The 27406-nt window shown below is 39.4% G+C and overlaps 1 protein-coding gene across 1 annotated transcript in view; it reads left to right on the plus strand.

Moving 5' to 3' along the window:
• LOC145999549 (chymotrypsin-like protease CTRL-1) overlaps positions 1–27406 on the plus strand; it is a 149411-nt gene that overhangs the window by 16062 nt on the left and 105943 nt on the right. Inside the window, exon 2 of the mRNA XM_083136551.1 lies at positions 20067–20124. The gene's annotated coding sequence lies outside the window, so the exon portion shown is untranslated. The remainder of the gene's footprint in view (positions 1–20066; positions 20125–27406) is intronic.

Here is a 27406-nt window from a genome sequence, read left to right on the forward strand (position 1 = left end):
TGTGTAGAGGGAGATTATTTCCATAACATCTTTGGCTGTTACGCATTTGAAGCTACGAAACGAGTCACAACTCTCAATCAACGAAGCGAGCCACTGACGTCATCTCAACCCAGAACCTATCGCTAAGCCAGCTGCTCGGGCTCTACATGTCCACTAGGCTCGCTAGACAGACTCGCGTAGTCCGCTGGAGATGTTCCGAAAGTAATTCGACTCTACAAATGTTATTTTAAATGTTCGGCATATTCTCATCGGATGTGCCGATTTTACTGTTCTCAGACAAACTTTAAATCTTCCCAACTGTTTATCGTCCGTGTTGGGAGACGAGACAGTCATTTAAAAAATGTTTTTAATCTTTTGAGAAGAGCGGGTCTCTTCCTTTCAATGTCCTGTGTTTGTCCTACGCAGATCACTTTACACCTTACAACCTTGCACTTTTAACATTCAGAAGGAATTATTTACACCTCTTTCTCAGGTAAGAATTTTAGATAAGGGACCGTACACATTGAAGGGTGCAAAACTTGTCATATGTGCTGATGCACCCAAACATTTTTAATTCATTCATTCTTTCTGAGGGAGGTTTCAGACAAAAGGGACAAACGACACGGGATTACACACCGACGCGGCAAGCGACATGCCCCTTCAATCTATATGCAAGCATTCACCGTGCATGCCAACAGACAAAGGTGATACGATGCTGGTCAATGAGGGAGCTTTCAAACACAAGAAACACGTGTCTCTTGGTAACAGGCCCACAGAAATGAATGCAACCTTTCGACTGAAACGATACGACAAGCTGCACGTGTCGTTTGTCGCTTGCGGACTGGGACGTTTTCTCAATACCGTCACTTGGGTCTGTTGTTCGCGCATGCGCGGTAATGTTTTGCAGATTGAAGGGGTCTGTGTCGCTTGTCCCTTCGGCGTGAAATCTCAGTGTCGTCTGTCGCTTCGGTCTGAAAAGTCTCTCAGAAAACGGCCTAGTATAGCGCCACGTGCAGCTTATCGAACGCTTCCAAGTGGCACGCATGTCGCCTAATGCGTGTCACTTCGGCCTGAACTCTCCCTAAGAGATACGCGTACACTTGTTCCTTGAAGATACCGCTCACCGACTCAAACGGTTCAATTGGACGGCTAACTCAAAAGAATCGGTTCTCGAATCAAAAGAGCCGTTCTTCCCATCAGCAAGCCATCTGGCTACCGAAAACAACGATCCGGGGTGCGTGAAGAAGAACACGTTCTTTCCTGACGTAACACGCAGAGAAGAACGTAACGCTGGTTGGGATCCTTGTAACGGTTAACACAGTCGGGGGAACATCTATGCTGTCTGTCAGCTTTGTTCTCCCTTTGTACTGCGTGGAAACAATGGAAGCAGCAACGAGAAAGACCTTCGGGGGGGCTTTCTGTTGCCAATCAACAATGCAGAGTCGAGTGTGTGGATTTAGCCAGTCTCACACGGTAGGTACGTAATTACTTGTCGATCGACCTCAGACTGGAAACTGCCATAAGATTTCTTACTTCCTCAGTTTGCGAAAGTAGCAAAGGAGGTCTCACACGATCCTTAATATCGTATCTTTAAAAATGGCGTCTACACAGACACAGTATACCACTTCACAAGTTTAGATGCTAATAACTATGGCTAGGACTTTGATGACCTTAAAATTGCCAAAAAATGACCTTTAAAAAATACATTTATGACCTAATACATGCACGAAAATGCCCTATAAACTTAGAAAAATCACCCAAAAATTCTGAAAGATTTGTAGAACAAATTTATAAACTACCAAGAGAAATTCAAATTACAAGTTAATGTTACAATATCTAGCACATGTTCATTGCGTATGCTAGTACAAGTAAGAAAGTTCACTTTTTGTCATCTTTTACACTTTAAGTACTTAGTTGCAGTACACAATGAAAAAATCATATGCAAATTTTCAAAATGAATGATTGTAGGTTATCGGACAAGAGAGCCTTGTACATGAAAAAACTTCTCTCGATTTACAATGAACTTGACTTGATATGGTTTGGTTTGAGTTGGTGTTTTAAGTCCACTTTATGCACAGTAAGGCTAATCGGGACTGGACCTACAGTTTAAAGTGAGATCCGAACCACTTTTGCCTCCACCGGGTATCGAACCCGGGACCCCTCGATTACAAGGTAATGACGCTACCACTGCGCCATGGGGGAGGCTTGACTTGATATGAACAATATCATTTGCTGTTAAGTCACTTTCCATTCCATGGAGTGCAAATTGTTTCCCTGACAAAATGTCCTGTACAGAGCACAAAACTTTGTGCCCCTTGTTTTTGAATCCGTTCGGCGCCAATGTATTTACTGATAGAGGGGGAAATCACATTGTTTGAGCTGAATTGTTACACAACAGCTTGTATCAACAATACTGCACAGAATGTCTTTGTTTCTTCAAACACAGTCGTTCAGAACTGCCCTGAAGGCAATAAGACGAGAGTCGGGAACCTCTCTCCTTCAAAGGGTTACATTTGCATGTAAAATGTCCCTTCTTTCACACAAATATAGAAAAATTCATAAGATGACTTTTAAAAGGCCGAAAAATGACTTAAACGTTTTAAAAAGTTTAAAAAATGACCTTTACTCCAAAAAATGGTCAAAAAATGCAAAAAAATGCCCTAGCAAAGGCATAACACTTACGTGTAAAACACGTTCTTATCTACTTATGCAACGTTTCTACCTTACCAAAAAAAGATGCATTTGCATCAAAATCCTAGCCCTACTGCAGTCCCCTCCCCTCCGTGCGTTCATTGGACGAGGCACACAGTCGCAACGTGCGCTAAGGACGCGTTCGCGTTCTCTTACTCCAGACATTCCGGAAAAGGAATATAACTAGACTCGTGCAGTTGTTCACTTGTTTGAAATCATGGAAGTCCTAAGTCAGCCAGATGTTTGGTTGTAGTTCTTTTAGCGTGTGCAAATGTAAGTGTAGGAACTGTTTCAAAATGCTTTTTGACATCTATGGTAGAAATTTATAACACAGGAAGAACAACGTGTTCGTAGTTTTATCTACTGACCGTATTTGGCGCTGCAGTCGAAGTGCAATTCGAAAGAATTTCGTTTCCAGTCCAAGGCTTGAAAGACTGAACTGCGAGACCATTCCCAAGTACGGACTTGCACCTCTCGGACACGGCCTTAGTTTCAAGTAGGGCAACTTCCATACCAATTCAGAATAATTTGACCCCTACCTTCACTCATTCTCCTTGATATTTTCTACTGAAGTAAAGTGTACTTTGCAACATACGTTGACATTATAAACGTAAATGGCAAAGCTGTGCATTGCACCGTGTCCTGGAGGTATGTAGGGGAAGTGGAGGCCAAACACATTCTCAATCTCCGCCATAAACTCCGTACCAGCTAACTGTAGACCAGACGAACGAGATCTAGTCGCTGCGCAAGTAGTGACGCGAGACGGCTCCACCAATGAACAGTGAGGGAAACAGGATTGTGTAATGGGCGACGGGAGTTACCCGATTTCTTGTAAGTGTTGCAAACTTTTGAAAAGGATAATACCGAACGCACATTGGAAACGGACCGTATTTTTATCTCCAGGTCCGTACGATTGGTTCAAGAATTTCTTAGGGAAATATTAGGGATAAAACTGCAAGAGCAAATTTTGACAAGCCGTGAATTTAGCGTACGGACTAAGGCCTGGACCGTACGGTTGGCAACACTGTGCTTTCACCACTCTATTTTCCTCCTCCTCTGCCGATATGCGCGGCCCTGCTCTACAGTTAGCTGGGACAGGATATAGTGAAGGTGAGTGGTCAGCAGCACGTTCTGGCCACCTTTAGCTCGAAAGTACCCATTGATGCGAGGTTGGGTGGTACGAAGAGTCGCTTTATGATGGGGTATTTCGGTCATTCCATGTGGAACGAACCATTGAAGAGGTACTTTTCAACCTCTGATATTTTCGATTCATTTAAAATTTGGTATACTGAAAGGGCCACCTGAGGTAGAAACCTACGCAAACTTAAAGATCCAAATCATTTATACTTCCGAAATTTCGAGGGTGCAAAATTTGTAATTTCAGCCAATTTTTTCGCCATCTTGTTAATATAAGATTGCAATATTTCGACAATTAGAAGAGGCCTCCCAGATGGCGCAGTGGTAGCGTCGTCGCCTTGTAATCAAGGGATCCCGGGTTCGATACCCGGTGGAGGTAAATAGTGGTTCGGATCCCACTTTAAACTGTATGTCCAGTCCCGATTAGCCTTACTGTGCATAAAGTGGACTTAGAACACCAAATCAATCAATCATTCGACAATTAGGGCACCTATAGAAGTGATTCAGATCCCACAGGAAAGGTCTTGAGAAGCTCTTTCACACGAGATATTGCAGGCTTATATAAGGAGGAGAAATTTTTGAAGGTGGTATTAATCAAAATTTGCGTACCATTTTCTCAAAAGCGGGTCTTTTATTTCCTTTAAAAAAACACTATTACTCAATAATTATACAAAATTAAAAAATGGGATCCGGAGTTAGGTTAATATTAATTCGTTTTCCGCAATCACGTGACTTTATTTATTTTTTAATTCTTCAAAGGCTGATTGATAATTAATCGCACTCTAAACTTTCTAAGTGGGCGCGGTGGCTCAGTCGGTAACGCGTCTGACTACCATGCTAAAGGGTCCTGGAAATTTTTCTAACGTTGGAAAACGCCCACCTAGTGTCGAATGACATGGGTACCTGGGGGAAACTTTGGGGGGTAAAGGCGGTCAGGGGCGTGATGCTGATCACAGCACCTCCACTCACGACCAGTGTTGCCAGCAGCACGAGAGAAAAACGGGCTAAATCGCACCCAAAATGGAGCTAAAATTCACATCCAAGGGGCTAGATTTACAAAGGTACGGCTGCGCACTGAAAAAAACAAACTGGTTTTTAATTCTTGGGTGTTTTGGTGCAAAATTTCTGAAACTCAAGGAACACAACTAATCAACTGTCAAGATGAGGGACATACGCTCAACCAAATTAAATTTTCTTAACTTAAATAATTTATTTCCCCCTTAAATTGTGATGACAAAAGCATTACACATTTTCGGCATATTCCTCCTTCATATATATGCACACGTACACTCTCTCTCTCTCTCTCTCTCTCACACACACACACACACACACACACACACACACACACACACACACACACACACACACACACACACACACACACACACACACACACACACACACACACACACGGCCGCACGCACGAACTAGTCTCTGGGTGAGCATCACTGTTACGAACGATTCGTCGATTCCGCACCTCATTTCTGTGAACTTTCAAGAACCAGATGCAATGCAACTGAACGAAGATTCGCATTTTCTGGAATCGACGCTATCCGTAATTCGCCTCGGGCTACACAGCATATCAAAACCAGAAACAAGGGGATAAAGTAACAATGTGGACTTGCTACCTGCTCCCCAGGAGGGGTCGCAGGAGGAGCTTGCAGGTGGAGAGGAGGGTTGGAGTTGGTTAAGTGAATTCTTCTTTACAGTGTTGTAATGTTTCTTATTAAGCTGAAAATATGAGTTTACTTTATTGAATATACCAAAAAACATTTAATTACTGAAAGGGCTAGATTTGTAGCAAGATTTCTCTCTGTAGGGCTAAAAAGCCCCTTGGGGCTTTTGCTGAATTTTGGGGCTGAGTACGTACTCAAAAGGGCCAGTTCTGGCCCCAAAAGGGCCAACTTGGCAACACTGCTCACGACCGGATCAAGAAAGTGTGGGGCGTTACCCCCTCACCCCTATATGCCTTCATGGCGTGGTGCTAAGCACAGGGGAGCACTTTACTTTACTTTACTTTTTACTCTAAACTTTCGCGCAGATACAGTTGTTTAATTGTTCGTCCACTCAGCATTTCACCGCGAGCTTTCATGTTGATCTACTAGAGTGTTTAATTACTATAGTGTTTGATTTGATTTATTTTACTTCGCTTTTCTTCCGATTTTGGCTAATCGCGAAGATGACGATGAGTGATGATATGATGAAATTGATGAAGGGACACTCACAAAGAATATCTATGCGAGATTCGAAACCGGGACGAGGTCTTTGATATGTTCATGTTCTCATCACTTTTGTTCCTTGCTTGTGTTCATAGGCGTAATTGGCGGGGGCAAAGGGTGCACTTACCCAAAATATTTTCAGGTTTTTGAAAATTTACAAGTAAATGGTACTTTTCTTAACCTCCTGAACCCAAGGGGCAAAGCAACGAGTAATTTTTATGATTTTGCAAATGTAACAGTTACTTATCAAAATAGTCCAGGATACAATATTTATGGGCTTGAAAAACCTATTGATTCTGCCAGTCTAAGGCTGAGCTATAGGTTTGATTCTGCCTCCGCAAAGTTAGGCTCAAGTTACGGTTATGTTCCTGCCACGAGTACAATTAGATCAAAATAACTTTACCAAGGGGAGTGGTTCATTTGGGGACCCTCCCTGTAGAAGTGGAACGGCGCTCCCGAGAGTATGTAGGTTGCGTCTATCGCCTTTTGTTCCGAAGGAGTGGATGAGGAGAGCCGGAAACGGCGAGTGGGTGATTAGGGTCATTGCCACGTGGTGGAAAGTCACGCCGTGTGATTACAACAGTCAGATGCATCGCACACAGGCGTGCTTTGGTGGAGCGTGTGGTCAGCGCATCGACTCCCGTCGTCGCTGTTATCTTGCTTTCTAGAACTAGGTGCGTTTTCTTTTTCTTCAAGAAGCTCAACATTTGGTCCGAGGTTGATGCATAGATTAAACTTCTCTCGTCTGTCAGAACCTTTACAAAAATAAATAAAATAGAAATAATAAATAGTTATAACACCATTAAGCCTTGTTTCCATGATATGAAAACTCAATATGCTGACCAAGGCAGAAATCTATTTTATTATAAAACATAAACTAAACATAACGTTTCAACCTTCTAGCAAGGTTTTCTTCAGACTCTGTACCAAGTTCAAATGTAACCAGGTACAAAACAGGACGATATATATACACAAACATTACTCCCCTCGAGACTATTACAGTAGAACGTTGTTCTGGAACATTGAATATTGACAAGGGACAGCCACCTGCTAGAATGTTCCAGAACAACGTTCTAATAGTCTGGAGGGGAGTAATGTTGTGTGTATATATCGTTCTGTTTTTGTACCTTGTTATTTACATTTGTACTTGGTGCAGAGTCTGAAGAAAACCTTGCTAGAAGGTTGAAACGTTACGTTTAGTTTATGTTTTATAATAAAATAAATTTCTGCCTTGGTCAGCATATTGAGTTTTTCATAGAATAAATAGTACCAAATTGCCCCTTCGACAGAATAAGTAGCACCAGTGTGACCCTTCGACAGAAAAAATAGCACCAGAGTGTCCCTTTGACAGAATAAATAGCACCAGAGTGCCTTCGACAGAATAAATAGCACCGGAGTGCCCCTTCGACAGAATAAATAGCACCAGAGTGCCCGTTCGACAGAATAAATAGCAGTAGAGTGCCCCTGCGACAGAATAAATAGCACTGGAGTGCACCTTCGGCAGAACAGCACCCAAGTGATCCTCAATCGGAACATATAATTTTGCAGTAGCCTTTCCGCCAGAATAAATAGCACTATAGTGTCCCTTATATCGCATAAATAGCACTGAATTGCTCCTCAATCAGATTAAATAACACCAGAATACCCCTCCGTCGAAATAAATAGCACCGAAATGTCCCTCGGCGAGAACAAATACCACCGGATTCCTTCTCCAGCCCGACTACGCTGGTTTGGACACACGAGACACCTTCTGCAGTTCAGCTTCGTATCACTAAGAATGAAATTAAAGAAATGACTAAGACCAATCCTTGCATACAACGTGGAGAAATATAATGGGAGACGTGACGTCCTCGCGCAACAATGGCATACTTCAGAGGAAACGTCTTCTGCGTGGAATTCTCTGCACGTAGCATCTGTCACGGGAGGACCTCTGACGTCATGAGGAGCCTCCAGAGATGTGAACTTGGAGAAGCTGCGTGTTCTTTTACAGCTTTCAACCAAGCCTCTTCTACACTGTAGTAGAAACATTACAAGACGGAATAGAGAGAACAAGAATGAGAGGCGCAGTCGAGGAAGAAGATGAAAATAATGAGTTGTGAAAGAAGTAGAAAGTATAGGCTTACCATACGTCCGGGATTAGCCAGGACAGTCCTGTTTTTTTTAGTGCTGTCCGGGATTGCAAAATGTCCGAGGTTTTGAGAATCTGAACGTGAAAATATCTACCGGTATTGAATATTCACGACCAGAATTTATGACCGGCAAGGATCGATCGATTATAAGGATCGATTATACCATTTCTTCCTTCGAGATATCGACTTCCGAGCGTTTTCGTTTCCGTACTTCCGTGAGCGTCTTGGTGGTCTTGCAAGCGTGTGAAGTAACTCGTCTACACGTTTTTTATAATTATAACTATTTACAAGCGCTTTGCATTTGGCAATGGGCAAAAGAAAGTGTGTATTTAACGTTAACAAAAAAGTATTATCGCATAGGAGCACAAGGTTCCTTAGTTTGTTGCCTGCAATAAGAAAGAATTCTTTCCATTTTTGATGAGCTAAACTCATACTTCCTCTCTTGTGTCAAACGCCCAAAATTGTTATTAGATTTTTTTTTTAAATCCAGAAAGTGAATTGTATTTGAAATTTTGGCATGGTTCTCTACAGTTATTTAATAATGTAGTTTTGAAATTGTAAGCTAATTCTATCACAGCAACAGAAGCATTTCTGACATGTTCTCAATTAATTTGTCCAGGAAAGAAAAACTCATAAATTTATACCATATTCTGCCAAAGAATTGCTATGCACTCTAAAAGAAAATAATGATGTTCAGGAACAAAAATTATTTTTAAGCGTAGACAATTTTGAGACAATAATGAGTTGTGAAAGAAGTAGAAAGTATAGGCTTACCATACGTCCGGGATTACTTAAAAGTCTTAACATTTTGTTGGAACATTATTAATGTTATTAATTATTATTATTGTTTCTCCACAATTCGAAGTATGTGCGTACGTGCGTGTGTTTGTATGGGTGTAAATGGATACTTGCTCTGATTGTTGTTATTATTTTCTCTACTTTCTTAGGCTTAACATATTTGCTTGGGTCCAACCCAGGACATATTCGCGATCAACTCATTACTGCTGAATTTCAGTTTTTTTAGTGCTGTCCGCATGATAATAATGCAATTATTTTCTTGTTCCAAATATGCCAAATAATTGGCGGAAAAATAATGACTTAGAGAAAAATGTTGCCGTTGAAAAAGTCGTACATTCAAGGGCAGGTACATTTTCTCATTTAATAGGCTCCAATAGGCAGGAATAACACCATGTGGACGATGGATCTAGCATGAAATAGTATTCACCTACGCTCCTATCCATTCTACATAAGAAATTTTGGAATTTTCCGGTTCCTCCCCTCCCCCCGGATCCATATATACACTCAATGTACATAAATTGTATGTAGTCCGAATTTATGTACATTGAGTGTATATATGGATCCGGGGGGAGGGGAGGAACCGGAAAATTCCAAAATTTCTGAATAAAAATTCCCCTTCCCCCTCCGCCCCTGGACAACAAAATACAGGACATTGTCAAAATACACATGGAAATTATCGCAGGCATATTTGGAACAAGAAAATAATTGCATTATTATCATGCGAGTAATAGAACACACAACACAGGATGAAAGACAAAAATTAATGAGAATAGTCGTGAACAATTTACTTGGTAATACTCATGGATCCCACTGTACCTCCACCGGAAATCCATGCTAACAAGGCTCTGGCGTCTACACTCACACCTCTGTTGGGACTTGTGCTGTCCGGTACATGCAGTGGCGTGCCCAAGGGGGGTGGTGGTGGTTTTAACCCTCCCTTAGGACCAGTGTTCCTCAAAAAAGAACGTAGAAGGTAGGAAAAGATGAAAAAATGAGAGCTGACTACCAGAAAAAGTGTATGTAACCCCTCCCTTTCGAAAATCCTGGGCACGTCACTGGGTACATGGTGATTCTTCATTCGTCAATTTGATCCTATATCACCTTTCATCCTCATCTTCGCGATTAGCCAAAAGAGGGAGAAAAGCAAGCAAAATAAAACAAATTTAAAACATCTCTTTAATTCCGTATATCCCCTTTCTCTTTTGGACACCCCCGATGGCGTAAGAATGACTTCGTCGCCTCTTAATCACCCGGGTTCGATAACCGGTGGAGGCACATAGTGGTTCGGATCCCATTTTTCAAACTGAACGTTCAGTCTCAATTAGCCTATATGTGCACAAAGTGAGCTCAAAACAAAACTTCTCTTATCTGGCGTACGCAGAGAGGGCTGATGGGGCGACGCCCCCTCCGAAACTTCGAAAAAATGAACATTTTTAAATTAAATAAATTCAAACCTCCCTGCCATTTTTGAGAGTAGAAAATTCTAAAGTTAATAAATATCTTATTGTACAGGGTAGCTCAAAAGGTCATTTTCCCCTAGGAGAGAAGGAAATTATGATACTTGTAGTAGGGAAATGTGTATATATTGCTGGAGAAAGGTAAGAGAACACAATGTGCACAGAAAACGCCCGGTGGAAGTCTTAACAACACTTTAAATTTAATTCTTAGAATTACATAGGCTATACAGTTTCTCTCAGGGGAAACTGACTTTTGGGCCACCCTGTATATACCGCCCCCATAGAAAGCTGTACTATCCACCTTTACAACACCTCCCGAGAATAAAATCATGCGTACGACTGTGCCTCTGAGGTTAATCTTGCTCAATTATAAATAATTCTGAAAATTCCTCATGTGGTTTATTTGGGTGGGCGGCGGTGACGATGCCCCTGGACGAACCCGGGACTCTCTCACAGAAACCGGACGTCTCACCACGGCGGCTATGCAGAGCGCGAACAAAACCTGGTGGTACCGTTGCTGGCAGGGAAAGTGACATCCCGTCAGCATTATGCAACGAGGAAGAATGCGGAACGTACGTAGGAGGCCGAGCGAATGCACCGCCTAATGCTTAGCACTCGAGGCGACACACACACACTGAGTGAACTCTGGCATTAGGGCCTCGTGACCGCTCGCAGGAGAGCAGAGGCCTTAATCAGGGCAGAGGCAAATGAGGGATCGTTTCGTGCTGCGCAGTTTCTTATATACCCGGCAACCATTCTGTACGGCACGCTCGTGTCTTTAATTACTGTCGAATTCACGTCAGATGCCAAGTTCTTGAAAGAGGTGGGCTCGGGGGTGTAAACGGAGAGTTCATCAGACGGCACGTAGCTCAATCTCGAAACTGCATTTGTGCATGTATTATAGACAGTGGTGCCAACTTCATATAATTAGGGGGTAGCGTCTATCCCTTTATATTCCTACTCTCATTCACTTTTAGAGAGAGGGAGGAAAGACAAATCATGTTCCCTTTCTTGTGGTTATCTCTCTCTCTCTCTTTCTTTCTCTCTCTCTCTCTCTTCTTCAAATATAAAAGGAGAAACAAGAAAAAAGTAAAACAAAGAAACTATTTTTCTCTATTTTACCTCTGGGTCTCCCCGATGGCGCAGTGGTAGCGTCGTCGCCTTGTAATCAAGATGTCCCGGGTTCGATACCCGGTGGAGGCACATAGTGGTTCGGATCCTACTTTAAACTGTAGGTCTAGTCCCGATTAGCCTTACTGTGTATAAAGTGGACTTAAAAAAACAACTCAATCAAACTATCTTATCTCTCTCCCTCCTCTCTTCTTCCAATCAAGAGGGAGAGAAATTATATATGTGTGTGTGTTTATGCATTGTACTGATTTTAATTTTCTCAGACACGGTTTTAACCTTCCCAAAGATTTATCATCCATGTTGGGAGATGATGACAGTGTTTTCGGTCGAAAATAGATTTTGAGGATGGGATGCGGAAGAAAATTTTGGGGTGCGCAAGTATCCTTGCACACCCCATAGCGCCGCCACTGATAAATAGACGATTGTTGAGAGATGTTCTCTTATTTATCTATTTGTGTTCAACATACAAATACCATATCCAACTGGGTCAAGTGCCTTTTCTGTTACGTAAAAGTTAATGGAATATGTTATAATTTGTAAGTGCGTGTGTGTTACAGTACCAGCACACAGACCAACGCAGAGGGTGTTCCTCATAATTCCCTGCTCTGTCGTTGATATGTGGGTTCATTTCATCTATTTGGTTCAAATGAGACACACAAACACATGAAAGAGCTAGACAAAGCACTCAGCGAGATTGTGCAATCTGCCCACAACAGAATCCTTTAACAATCGTGCATTCATCGCTGCTATTCGCATATTTTTATTGATTTAGTTATTTTACTTCGCGTTTTGTGCCTCTTGGCTAATTTATGAAGATGGGGATGAGTGATGAAATGATGAAATTGATGAATGGACATTCACAAACAACCAAGCCCTAGCGGGATTCGAACCCGGGACCCTTGGCGTCGCAGCGCGATGTGCTAACCACTCGGCCACAGGGTCCGGCGCTATTCGCATATCGAAGGATATCCTTAAAACTACGGCTGGGCCAATACAATTTTGAACCTACGCCCATTCCAATACTGATACTATCAACAATTCCAACCGATAACGATCTTGAAAATTATAACAATTAAAAGTTGCTGAAAATATGGCCGCAACCTAATTGCGCACACTTTAGATCCAGAATTGCGCACAAATGTCACTGACCTGTTTTGCGCACAGATTTTGATTGAACGTTGCCACTTTGATAGCTTTAAAGTCTGTGCTAGTAAATCTCTTAAGGATTAAATAAAAAATATAATTTGACCAAGTTAGGTTAGGTTAGGTTAGGTTAGGGTAATGACTGCACAACAAACCGACCATTACATTCTAGTCCACCAATCAGGTTCATCCTCTATACCTATCTAATGCTACCCTTCCAGCAAAAACACGTCTAAGTCCCCACGCAAACAAACACAACAGGAGTGAGAACGGCTTGAGAACATTTTACATCTGACAACATCGCCTCATTTTTTTGTGCGCAATCCTGTACATTGTGACAGCTTGTAAACGGCTTATCAAATACCACTGGTAAAACCGGAAAAGTGTGCGCAATCCGGCTGTAGTCGAAAATATTGATTAATAATACTGAGGATAAAATCTCCATACCCCAATTCAAAGCTGAGGCTCTAAAGAAGCACTCAGCTCACATAAATACAAACACAGGACGAACACACAGAAAATTGTATCGGTTATGGGTTCAAGCACCAGAGTTACCGGAGTACATACAGTTAATTATTGCCCATTATGATATATTTTCCATAGCAAATTCTGAATTATGCTTAGTTTATAATAATAAAGAAACTAACATTATTGTAATTTTCGAACATGTGATCGTCCATTATAAATAAACCATATTTTTTTTTATTGTTTTTTAACTAATATAATGAAATGATAAAGTGTTGTTTCATTCCAATACGGAACTTGGACACCATTTAAACTGATCCGGAAAAAAGGTTCCTGGACCGAATTTAAATTCAGCCGGGAAAAAAGTTCCAGGACCGAATTTAAATTCAGCCTGAAAAAGGGTTCGTGGACCGGATTTAAATTCAGCCGGAAAAAGGTTCCCGGACCATATTTAAATTGATCAGGACAAAATCTGTTCCTACGCCCAATTGAAATACTTTACAGATAAAAAGGTTCTTTAAGGTTTAGGACCCATTTACGCTTGCTGATTTTCTCTCCTGGACCGGAATTGAATTTATTTACAAGCCTGGTTTTGACTTTTGGTGGAAGTTGGGTGTGCCTCGCACCAGTCCCATTTGGATAGGCGCCGCCTCTGCAACTTTACCAACATTAGACGAGACGTGAAAACAAGAGAAGGGTTGTACCACACTCGACCTCGTGGGTTACCTCCCTGACCGCCTGTCGAACTCTCCGCAATCAATGAATTTCACAACCCAGCGACTCGCTAGCATTTGCAGCTCGAAACTGCAAACAGCGGCCACTCACCTTTAATTCCCATGGCAGTCGCAAGAAGATTTGCATAATGTACGTATCCGAGTACCCGACTGAGCACGGCTGCGTGCTGAGTGGGTGGTTGAGAGTACTCACACAATGGCCGGTTGCAAAAGATCTAGAAGGTCTCCATTGTCGGTTCTTCTGACGAATCCTCCCTCTTCGACAACAGGAAGATGGTCGTCAGAGGAGGCGACCACGCGTGTCAGCAGCTGCCGAGGACATCGAGTGAACGCCTTCCAGGTTTCTTTGCGGCCAGCCAAGCGGTTCGTGAGCGAACGGGAACATCCTCTTGTCCGTCCGTCTGTCCGAGTTCTCCTAACGACATAGCTCGTAGATTCTCTTGCGACAGCGATCGTTCTTAAACGAACCGTTCTTAGTGTCCCAGTGTCTGCTTTGATAGCGAAGAAGGCGAGTGAATAACAGGTGAGTCGATCACTGTTAGCAAACGGACAACGGTCTGCCCATTCGAGCGTTATTCGCTCGAGCAAAGAAGCCCTCAATTCCGTACGCTATCTAGCGTCGTCCGCGCGAACTATTTGGCGCTCGAGCGAAATGCTCTTCCTGCAGCATTCTGTTATGTACATATAGGCTAATCGGAACCGGACCTATCAAAGTGGAATCCGAACCAATGACTGCTTCCACCAGGAACCGAACCCCGAACTCCTAACGACGTCCGTGGATACATGCGTAAACATTAACATGTTTTGGATGAACGCCACCTTCTACAAGTTTTGTATTTAGGTGTTTCTAACGGAAAGAGATTATTTTATATATATTTCGTTTATATTATATATTACGTCACTTTTCTACCTCTCTGGTTAATCGTTACGAACTAAGTCCAGAACGAAAATCACCCATGTATACACACAAAATACCTAACTGTATGCAATATAATACCATAGTATTCGAAATAATTTGCAACATGTTGCAATTATATATTGCATAATAAATAATCCTTGTATATTGCTTATTATCATAACTAACTAACTCTCTAGCATTCTTAAACCCGAAGGTTCATGGCTGCAAAAACACAGGCCTGTTGCAAGATCTATATACTCCTTTCCATCTCTACCGATTTGCTTTAGGTCCATCTCAACGTTATCCCTCCATCTTCATCTTGGCCTTCCTACTGGTCTCTTACCATCAGGTTTCCCAACAAGAATCGTGTAAACTCTTCTTTCCTCTCCCATTCGTGCCACATGGCCTGCCCACCTAAGTCTTCTTGATTTAATTATTCTAATAATATCTGGACATGAATACAAATTATGTAGTTCTAATTTATGTAACCTCCACACACCTGTCTCCTCATCCCTAGTGTTGCCCACGAGACGAGACTTTGGCCTGTCTCGTCTCGTGGAAATGCTGTGAAATGCTGTCTCGTCTGGAAAATCTTCGTTTGTCTCGGGACACATGATCAATCTCGTCTCGTCTCGAATTTTTAAAAGCCTGTCCTTTCTCGTCCCGTGGGCAACACTACAGTCATCCCCTTTAGGTCAAAATATTTCCCTAAGGATCTTACTTTCAAATACTCTTAATTTATGTTCCTCTTTCAATGTAAGGGACCAAGTTTCACATCCATATAATACTACAGGCAAAATTACTGTTTTGTATATTTTAACTTTTAGTTTCTTAGATATTAAACGAGAAGACAAAAGTTTATGAAGAGAGAAGTAACATGCATTTCCTGAATTAAGCCTACTTTTTATTTCCTCTTTAATATAATTTTCATTTGTTAATATTACTCCTAAGTATTTGAATTTGGAAACTGGTTCAAACGAGTTGTTATCAATAATTAAATTTTGATTATTACCTAACGAAGCCTGTAAGCATATATTTAGTTTTCTCTTTGCTAACTTCCAAACATCTCTCTCTAGCTGCTTTGAAAAATATTTTAGCATTATTCCTAATTGTATTTATATCTCTACATCATCTGCATATGCTAACAACTGAGTCACACCGTTTAGTTTTAGTCCTTCGTTAGTTTCTTTTACCTTCCTAACAGCATATTCTAAAGCAAAATTAAAGAGCAATGGAAATAATGCATCTCCTTGTTTTAACCCATCATGAATTGTAAATTTGTCAGACACATTAATACCTACATGATTTTACTTTCTGTTTCACTGGTGCATACTTTTATCATATTAACAAGCTTTTTAGGTATTCCAAAATCTACTAATATATTATAGCTATAATTTATCTCTTTTGACCGAATCATATGCTTTTTATAAATCAATGAATAGCTGATGGACATTTAGATTATATTCCCACTTTCTCTCAAGTGTCTGTCTATTGTGAAAAATTTGATATACAGTTGATCTGTTACGTTTAAATCCATATTGAAAATCGCCTATAATTTCAATATCATATGGGGTTAGTCTTGTTAAAATAATGTTAGATAATATTTTATATGTTGTTGAGAGTAGAGAAATTTCACGGTAATTATTGCAGTTCATTTTATCACCTTATTTAAACACAGGAACAATTATGGATTCTTTCCACTGTTGAGGGATTTCTTCTTTATTCCATATTAAACAAATTAATTTATGAATTTGACATATTAATGAATTTCCACCATATTTAATTAACTCAGCTGGTATTAAATCAATGCCAGGTGCTTTGTTATTCTTTAGCCTTTTAATAGCATCTTTAACTTCAGTCAAGTTAGGTTCTGGAACTAAAGGTTCTGCTGTGTGTACTTCATTTACTTCTGATTTATCTCCTACATGAATATTTAAAAGGTCATTTGTAGTTCATCCATCTATTTAAAATATCGCTTGGATCAGCCAAAATATCACAGTTTTTATCATTTATCAAGTTACTATAGGTTGCCATCCGTTTCTAAATTAATTTACACCTTTATATGAATCTCGTGATATATTTGTTTTTGCTGTTTGTTTCAATTTCGTTAATTTTGATTTTCAAGTAATATCTTTTTTACTTCTAAACGTGCGGTTAACTTCTCGCCTTATTCTATTATAATTGCTTAAATTTGTATCATCAGAGTTATTTAACCACCTAAGTCTAGCCTGATTTCTTATTTCTAATAGGTAGGAGACAAATTTATGGTAAATAAAAACTTAGGAGAGCGGTAAATAAAAACTTAGGAAAGCGGTAAATAAAAACTTAGGAGAGCGGTAAATAAAATGTTAGATCAGCGGTATATACCAGCGGTGGAAAAAAAATGGCACACACTTTTTCATTATGAGAGGAGACAACATACAAAAGAGCTATAAATTGATAAACTACTTCATTTTTATATACTGTACACAAACACAAGTACTTAGCTGTCCAACCAAAAAGAAAACATCAACACAAAATCACTTCATTTCTAAATTGCATATCTCAAGTGATTTATTCATTGTATGTATTTAAAGGATATCCTTGCTGTCCAACAAATAAAATAATCACTACTGCACATACACAAACACGTGTTGAAAATCACATGATGAAAAACAAAATTCATTCATGACTGAACACAAATGACATCATTGTTTCCCTTGATGTGCGGAAACAGACTAATCTTATCGCTGCTACAGCTGGCAAGTTCAATGAAACTGGAAGTTGAGTAGACATTCGGGGGAAGAAAGGAATGCAGCTTGACAGGGAGCGAAGTTTACGAACTGAGATTATGTGCATGGGAAATCCCAATTTGCAGCGTTTTCCTGATGTGATCAAAGATAAAACGTTCTTCAGCTGCAAGTGGTAGGAAACTATAGGCAAACGTTTCGTTACAAATTGACAGTTGGCGCGCACAACCTCGATTGCCGGTTTTTGCGTGTTTTCTACTTAATTTGATGATATTTCACGGTTATTTTGCGAAAAAGCGTTCATTTTGTGGAAGAGCACACATTTCGCATTACTTCGCGAATAAAACTCATGGATATTTCATCATTGGGGGTGTAGTTAGGTGTTCAAAATTGCATATTTTTTTCACATTTCGCGATTTCGCGCATCGCGAAAATTCAATGTCCCTACTAATAGGTTATGACATTCATTATCAAACCATGGCTTAGTTTCTCTTGGTTTATGGTATCCTATTCTAATTGTCATACAAATACTAATAATTATACAGCAATTTTTGCAGCGTTGTTCAAATATTTCGCCAGACATGAGAGCACTTCCATTAATTGTGTTTAGTGCCTTAACAATTTAAAAGGGGCAATTCATATACTCTCATATCTTAATCCACTCCCTAGGTTATTTCACACATCTATTAATCTGAGCACATTCATCTATTTCCGCCACTCCAAACCGATTTCAATGGCGGAATGGTTAGCACAACGCGCTGTGTGTTTGAATCCAGCATGGGTGTTCTTTGTGAGTGTTTCTTCATCAATTTCGTCACATCATCACTCATCCTCATCTTCGCAATAGTCAAAAGTGGCACAGAAGCGAACTAAAATATACCAATTTCCGCCATTCCCTACGCCAACGGTAGATATTCATCATGTCGGTGCTGAAGATTCAAGCAAACAAAAGCGACAGTGAAAAATTAAACAACCTTCCTACGCATAACACGAAGGGCTCGTGAAATCTATTTATATTTAAATTAAGGCTCCTTCTCTGCACGATCGTCTTTCACTTCCTGCCAATAGATGACTCTGCAAATTCCCGAAGCATCTTCGCAACAAGCGATGCAAGGTTCTTCATTCAGAAAGCGGAAGTAGCCAACTTCATTTACCAAAGTAGGAAGAAGCGCACTGCCAATTAGCATTGTTGATTTCAACAAAGTACAAACACAGGTTTGCCAACTCATCGCTTGTGTTACCAAGCTTAGTGATGTTGCCGACAAGAATGGGTAACGGATGAGGAAAAATTACAAAATGACGTCACTATAATCGTTACACATGAGAATTTCCTACACCTGTAACGACTCCTGGAAGACTTAAAGGGTTGAAAGTCGGGAATTATGTAAATGAGTTGCAAAAGAATATAATAACGTTCATCTTAGTAGTTTTCACCATGTTCTCCAAATCATCATACTGAAGACATGGACGTCTGCAGGATTTTTTTCCAGAGGGGATATAGAAAAACACCCCATCAGTTTGAGGTTATAATCTTCCTCCAACGCCTTGTAATAATTAGCTTAAATTACTGTGACAAACGAAATTTTATGTGTGAAATCAGGGTGGCCACTCTAGGTCCATGATAAAATTCAAGTACAATTCCCGGTTTTCAAGGAGAATTTTCAAAAAATTCAAGGGTACAAGCAGCTGTTTTCTCTATTTCAAACTTACGTATTACAGCCTCTCACCACTGTGTGATTCCACTGTATCCGAAAATTATAATAAAAGATTCTAATCAACTTCAAGATATCTTAACTTGCAATAATCTTCCGTCTGTCAAGTAGATTGTTTTGCAAAGGACACTAACAAAGTAAATGGATTGAAAGAATTCTGTTTTATTTTCCAAGCAGCTTTCTTTTCCTTCGTGGATTAAAAATTAAAGCTAAAGTATGAAAAACTTGCCTCGGAGCATTTATAAATATTTATAAGTTACATGGGATCTGGATTAATAAAAGTTGCAAATTTTAACGTCTATGGAGAAAAATTCACGCAGAGTTTACGCACAATTCCCGGAGCCAATAATTCACGGGTAATTCCCGGAATTCAAGGAATTCCCGGTGAGTAGCCACCCTGGAAAAATATAATTTTCGGTTGATATTCATCTTCCAGAAGGAGTGTGCTCTCCTTCCGGACGCGCACCCAATGTTTCTGAAAAGTTGGCTCCACTGGGATCAAGACTAGACACAAAACGGAAACAAGGAGAGGAGAATCACAGATGAAAATACAAAGCATCAGAAGAAATTGTAGTAGTGTGTACGAAGACCTTGTGGCTATGAGATCGTTGAAATGTACGAGTATATTCCAATTATTATACAAGTTCCCTTGAAGGAGGTGTCTCGTTTGAAACAAAACAAACTTCGCTGTGGTACCCTTTCAAGACAGTCGTGTATCTTTTCTTTCTAGACGCTGTCAAACCTGAAGTGAGAGTAGGCAACAAAATGTTTTCTGAGTTGTTATCCAATTCTCGGCTATCGAATCATTGCAAACCTGCACTAACTCCATTCAATTTTCTTACAGAAGAAAACAGTTCCTGAATCCCGGGGACCGGCTTGTAAATGTGAAGCTCAAGTCTGAGGTAAGGTTCTTATTCAATATGCCAATCCAAACTTGCTTGTAGTGCTAGTGTCTATCTGGTGAGTTCCGCTTTTCGTGAAACTCGTTCCGAGGTCAAGGGCCTCCGCGCTCACGTGTAGAAGCTCTGGGAAATACGATCACAAGAAGCTCTAGAACAAGTATTGTTGCTTCCAGTAACGTGTAGACTATCAGGCGTAACCAACATGGCAGTGGGTAACAAGAGAGGTTTCAGTGTAAAAAGTGCTTTACACTCATCATTAAAATTACGAAAAGTTTTCCACCAGGCATGGCTGCATATGCAGGGGTTCAACTTACTGCAAAAGTTACAGTTTTAACTGTTATAATTTAATTGTTTATATTATTTATCATTTATTTATTTGCCTCTTATTATTATGGCGGATATTAAGGCTCATGTCTTTTCTTACAGTCAACCACATACAAAAAGTTCAAAATACAATACACATTCATAGTTTGATCATATATAAACATTTGTTGCTATTTATTTATTATTGATAAACAATTTAAATTTACAACCAATATTTTTTCTCTGAACAATTTGGATAAATATTAGCTTAGTATTGGCCTACATTAATTATATTAATCATAACAATAGGCGTATTGTTATTATTATTAGGGTTGGGCTTTTATCTTTGAAAACGTGTTTTGTATGTGTGTGACATTAATATAACTTCCAAAAACTTTTAAACCAATGACGTTTTGACCAATTTTGAGATGATTATTTTATTACACAATTAGTGCACAATGTACACTGAACCGAAGAGAAGGGGCTTGGATCCGTTAAACCCTCCCCATATCTACGGTCATGCACCCAGGAACAAATGAAATATTACCGTTATTGCTGGAAATAAAAATTACTCTTGTCTTAAAACTACCACGTGTTTTCTGTCTACATTTCATTTCTTCTCTATAGTCAATGCTTGAAAGGGAATGGAGGACCTTTTTGAAAGTGACTGTTTTCAACTCGATACGAGCCTGTATGATTAAAAAATTGCACTGTGTATATATCTGTGTGTGTGTGTACCTTTGTGTATCTCAATCATGCTCTCCTGAAAATAATTTATTGGAATGTGCCTCACTAGTGTTCAATAACAAGTTGATGAACCAACAGGCAATAACCACAAGAGTCAGGGAAGCTTAAAAGATCAACAATCGCTGACCCTTACAATTGCGCAACTTTATCAAGAATCCGCAAAGGGTGCTTTACGTAACGTAGGAAATGTCCCTTCCCGGTGGCATTTGGGAGATGACGGTGGGATGTTTCCCACACTTGAACCAAACGGAGCAAGACTAGGAAGCTGCGTGCTTCGTGGCATTATCTGGGAGAAAATCTGTCGGTGAGAAAACAGCTCCTCTGGGTTTCCATTTACTATTACCGACTCCCTAATGGAGAGACACGCGACATGCACATTCCATCAGTATTGGATACTTAGGGAATACGTCAGCATAATGTGCTTTAACATCCCACCAGGGTGTAAAGGGGTGATCTTCCAGTACACCCAATTGTCAACCTCACATCCACGTGGTATACCCTGGACTGCATTTTGCAAACTAACGAGGCTCTGGCGTCTGGCCCTATGGCCAGTATAATTCTGTGTGTTGTCCTGTTTTTTATCCTTATGTGTGCTGAGTGCCCCTTTACAGCCTCAGCTTTTAACCGAAGTCAGAATATTTTAATATTTTAGTTACATAAGCAAAGGCCCTTCATGGGCTGTAACGCACAGGATTAGTTATATGACATTACAGTTATGTTGTTTTTTTTTTTTTAATTACGTTAAGGGGCTATACCCTGTTTAATGTGACGGTTGTAAAAATAGCCTAAGTGCTGACGCACCCAAAATTTCTTAAACTCAAATTCAAATTCATTGCTTGTATATACGCATTAAGAGGAAATATGCTTCAAATTCTACCATCCTACTGGTACTAAATTAATATCATAGGGAAGGATAGACATTTAAAAAAATACCAAAAACATTATTAATATATTTTAGATTATTAAATGTCTCGCGTAGTCAAATGGTTAGCGTTCTCGCCTTTGGTGCGATCGGTCTCGGGTTCAATTTTCGGTGGAAGCGCAAAAAGAGCTACTTGAAAAGAAGTTGCGGTCTCTGGTTTTAAAAGCCAGAAAACAGCAGGGATGGGACTATTCGCCGACCACGCGTCACTCAACGTAACAGGCCCTTGCCCCCTTAGGGCTGTTGCGCCACAGAGTTTAGTAGTTAGAATGTTACTTCAAGTTTAATTACACCAATGATGGTGGATTATAATTATATTAAATAATTGAAGGAACAAAAGAGTGGATAAGATTGAAATGTCAAATTTGGGGTTTGCCCCCTAAAACAGCTTTTTAGCCGAGACAAAAAAAACATGTATTTCTTCCTTTGGGCCCCTCTATACACCTGAAAAGTTTCATGGAAATCGGAGGGCGCACTTAGATAAGACTTAGTAGACTTCAGCGTAGAAGATTCCTAGATTTAGGAATTGTTTGAGGGGCGTCAGTGCTAATTTTATGTACAGTTATTGCTACATTTAGGTATTAAATCCTAGATTTTGGTGACGATTTCTCGATTTACGTAGGCAACATAAATCTGGATGGTGAATCTTGGTTTCAGGCAGAGAACTTTAGATTTCAGCAGCAAATCCTGGATTTAGGCAGAGAACCTTGAATTTGAATATCAAATCCTAAACTTGAATCAAATCCTAAATTTGGAAATGAATCCTAGGTTTAGAATCGAATCCCAGTTTTGGAAAAGAGTTTTAGGTTTAGAATCTAATTCCAACTTTGGAATTGTATCCTAAAGTTTGGAAACGAAGAATGGAATCGAATCTTAAAGTTTGGAAACGAATCCTAGGTTTGAAATCGAATATTAAGTTTGAAACGAATCCTAGGTTTGGAATACAATCCTAAAGTTTGGAAATGAATCCTAAGTTTGGAATCGAATCTTAAGTTTGGAATCGAATCTTAAGTTTGGAAACGAATTTTAAGTTTGGAAACGAATCTTAAGTTTGGAAACGAATCTTAAGTTTGGAAACGAATCTTAACTTTAGAAACGAATATTAATTTTTGAAACGAATCTTAATTTTTTTAACGAATCCTTAGTTTGGAAACGAATCCTAAGTTTGGAAAGGAAGTCTGGATTCGAATCCTAAAGTTTGGAATCGAATCTTAAGTTTGGAATCGAATCTTAAGTTTGGAAACGAATCTTAAGTTTGGAAACGAATCTTAAGTTTGGAAACGAATCTTAACTTTGGAAACGAATCTTAATTTTTGAAACCAATCTTAATTTTTTAAACGAATCCTCAGTTCGGAATCGAATCTTAAGTTTGAAACGAATCCTAGGTTTGGAATACAATCCTAAAGTTTGGAAATGAATCCTAAGTTTGTAATCGAATCTTAAGTTTGGAATCGAATCTTGAGTTTGGAAACGAATCTTAAGTTTGGAAACGAATCTTAAGTTTGGAAACGAATCTTAACTTTAGAAACGAATATTAATTTTTGAAACGAATATTAATTTTTGAAACGAATCCTCAGTTTGTAAACGAATCCTAAGTTTGGAAAGGAAGTCTGGATTCGAATCCTAAAGTTTGGAAATCAATGCTAAGTTTGGAATCGAATCTTAAGTTTGGAAACGAATCTTAAGTTTGGAAACGAATCTTAAGTTTGGAAACGAATCTTAATTTTTGAAACGAATCTTAAGTTTGGAAACGAATCTTAAGTTTGGAAACGAATCTTAACTTTTGAAACGAATATTAATTTTTGAAACGAATCCTCGGTTTGGAAACGAATCCTAAGTTTGGAAAGGAAGTCTGGGTTCGAATCCTAAAGTTTGGAAATGAATGCTAAGTTTGGAATCGAATCCTTAAGTTTGGAAACGAATCCTAAATTTTGCAATCGAATCTTAAATTTGAGCAGAGCATCTTAGATTTGAGTCGTAGTAAGTAGTAAATCCTAGATGAACTTCAGTTCAGAATCCACATTCGTTGCACTCAGGCGCATCTGTGCTGTTTCTTTTGGCAAGGATCCATTTAAATTGCACTCACACGATTAATCCTCCTTTACCTTGTGCATCTGATCGCTCCCGAGGAAGGACTCCGTTAATTACCTCGTCTTCACCTCCCTTTCTTTCAGGGTTCGCTGCCAGCGCGGTTTCTTCTGCTGCTTTGTAGGACACGAAACAAAAGCTTGACCTCCCGACACGACCTTAATTTGTACGTTCGAGTTCCAGAGGAAGGAGAATTAAGTATTCATGAGGCGGTAATTGGATGCTTATTTTTTTGCGTAAACAGCAATTGGCTTGTCTGTAAGAAAGAGCTTCTTCTGCCTTCCATTAACTGTCATTGCTCTGTTGCTATTTCTGTCTGAATTTTGCTCGTTGATTGATTGATCGATTCTTATATGATCGAAGCCGTTTTCGAAATATCCCCTCTGATCAAATTTTTAATTGTTCAGGAGAATAAGAGGTGTCGACACGGAATGATTTTTTGTACTTGAATCTTGCATATACACATTTCAAATAGCTTGTCAAAGTTTGTTTTCAAGCCCAACTAATGCTCAGATACGAGAATCGGGACTGGATCTAAAGTTTACAGTGATATGCAATGTGCCTACATCTTGGATCGAACCCAAGACCTCTTGATTACAAGGAGACATCTTTGATGCGTTTCATTGCATCATTATTCCAATAACTGGTTTACTTCCTATATATTTTCTCATATTCCTATTAATGTTATTCATGTTAATTGGGGTGAAGAGGTGACTTCCTCATTCTCACACTCTTTTCCTCGTAGTACAGCCTACACTGCTTCTCGCAGACAAACGAGGCTCTGGCGTCTGGGCTCAAAGGCAGTATAATTCTCTGTGGTACTTATGTGTTTTCCAGTCCATATGTGCTTGTGATTGTCCTTTCGTCAACCTATCGCCATTCATCCTCATATTTGCGATTAGCCAAAAGTGACGGAAAAGCGAGGTAAAAAAAAGCAAATTAATCAATCCTTATTCTTCTTATAATTTGCTTACTCTAGCAGCTGACTTGCGTGGCAGAGTGGTTTTTCATAGCGCACTACGACGCAAGGGTTCAGGGTTCGAATCCAGGCTTGGGCATGAGTGTTCTTTGTGAGTGTCCATTAGGGTGGAACAAAAAAATATTTTTTAAAAAAAAATTCAAATAGTGTGGAAAAGTTGCCTTTTGATGTAAAAACGACACAAATAAAATTTGATGGTAATCGGAGCATGTCTTGAGGTGCCGCAAGTACGATAAAGTTTCATAAATTTGAAATTGTTTTGCTCTATTTCAGCATTTTTCTCTATAAAAGCCCAAATCAAAAAGTTCGTACTTTTTATGCCTTTTTATTAATAGAACAAAGCTTTTTGGGGGGGTTAAATTTAAGGTGAGGATAAGAAAATAATTATTAAAATATTAAATTTAAACCCCCCTAAAACGTTTGTTCTATTAACAAAAAGGCATAAAAAGTACGAACTTTTTGATTTGGGCTTTTATGGAGCAAATAAACTAGAGAAAAAGGTTGAAATAGAGCAAAACAATTTCAAATTTATGAAACTTTATCGTACTTGCGGCACCTCAAGACATGCTCCGATTACCATCAAATTTAATTTTTCTCGTTTTTACATCAAAAGCCAACTTTTTTCGCACTGTCAGAATTTTTTCTAAAAAAATATTTTCTTTTCGTTACACCCGTGTCCATTCTTCAATTGTATCATAGTCGCGATTAGCCAAAACTGTCAGACAAACAAGTAAAATAAACCAAATCAATTAACAGAACTCTAGCTCAAGCCTTTAGGTCACTTTGTAATTTTTACACCAAAATTCTATTGTCTACTACTAGAAACCCTGTCCGGGTAAGCGAATGTCCGCCATCACCGTTATTTTCACAGCCAGCGATAATAATTATTACACGTATGGCTACAAACCGGATTTCCGGTCTCGTTGGCACGCAACACTGATAGGAGGACATTTTGCAGACGCCATTTTTCCACGCTGATGAGCATTGCTCACTTGTTACCCGGCAAAGCAACCACGTAAGGAGTAGCCCCTAGCACGTTCTGTAAGAATTGGATGTCACGCTACATTGTTGGGAATTCCGTATTGTTGGAATCTTCCTTCTCAGGGTTCAAGAACGCTTATCCAATTAGCAGAGCAGGGACTCGTGGGTTGCTAACAGCGTGATTATTAGATATGCATAATGAAGACTTGGATCCGGGTATGGGACAAGCACTGGAAAACACAAGGTGTTGCTTGTGGATTAATCAATTTACATGTTTAGCTTGTGGGAAAGGCTTTCTTCAAAGTATGCACAAGTCAGGGCCGGCTCTAGGTGGGGCATACAATGTTGAGCATGGGCGTCGGGAGGGGGGTTGAACGGATAGGTGGACCCTCACAGGAAATTAACATTGTTCATTTAAAGATACAAGAAAGCGGAAAGTTTGTTACTCAAGAATAGAAATAACGTTCATTTAGTTAGTATTCCAACAGAATAATCAAAGTAAAAATGCATTGCATGAAAACATTGAGTGTAAAATACAAGAAAGATTCTACCATTTCATCCAAAGAACAAATGGTTTTACAGTTTTCAAAATTCTATTAATTACAGTTGTAGGTGAGAGGTCGCACAACAAACACACTTTATATATTAAAAAATCCCCCTAACATTTAAAGCCTTTTCTTGAACGAGACGTGCAAACGATAATATCAAAATGCATTCAGACACTAACTGAATAAAATGCAAAATAAATAATGGTAAGTAGTTGTGCTGGTATTCACTCGTTTGGTTGATCGTCTTTCCCCATTTATATAATAATAATAATTATTATTATTATTTCGAAATTTACTTTGTTAGTTTATAATATTTATTATTGTATAATATCATTTACACCCGTGGTAATAATACTTATTATTTATGTACTATTCAACTTTTATCATTCCCCCCCCCCCCCCCTGCCAAAAATTTCTGACGACGTCCATGGCAATGAGAGCTTCAAGAACTGACACAAAACACCAAACAATCTGCTTACAACCTCTGAACCAGTAGACGTAAAAATACAATCCTTTAAAATTACATAGAATGAAGATAAAAACCAACGAAAATAGACATGGACAATTTGCTGAGCAATACTTATGGATCCCACTGTACGAGGGCTTGCAAACCAAAGATATCTGAAAAAATCAGGGATTTTTGTTCCTTAAGGTGTCCTATAATTACAATATAAGCATAATTACAATTAATAAACAATTTATTTATAAATGTTG

This window comes from Lepisma saccharinum, chromosome 15 (genome assembly GCF_977018435.1).
Source record: "Lepisma saccharinum chromosome 15, izLepSacc3.1, whole genome shotgun sequence".
NCBI lineage: Eukaryota > Metazoa > Arthropoda > Insecta > Zygentoma > Lepismatidae > Lepisma > Lepisma saccharinum.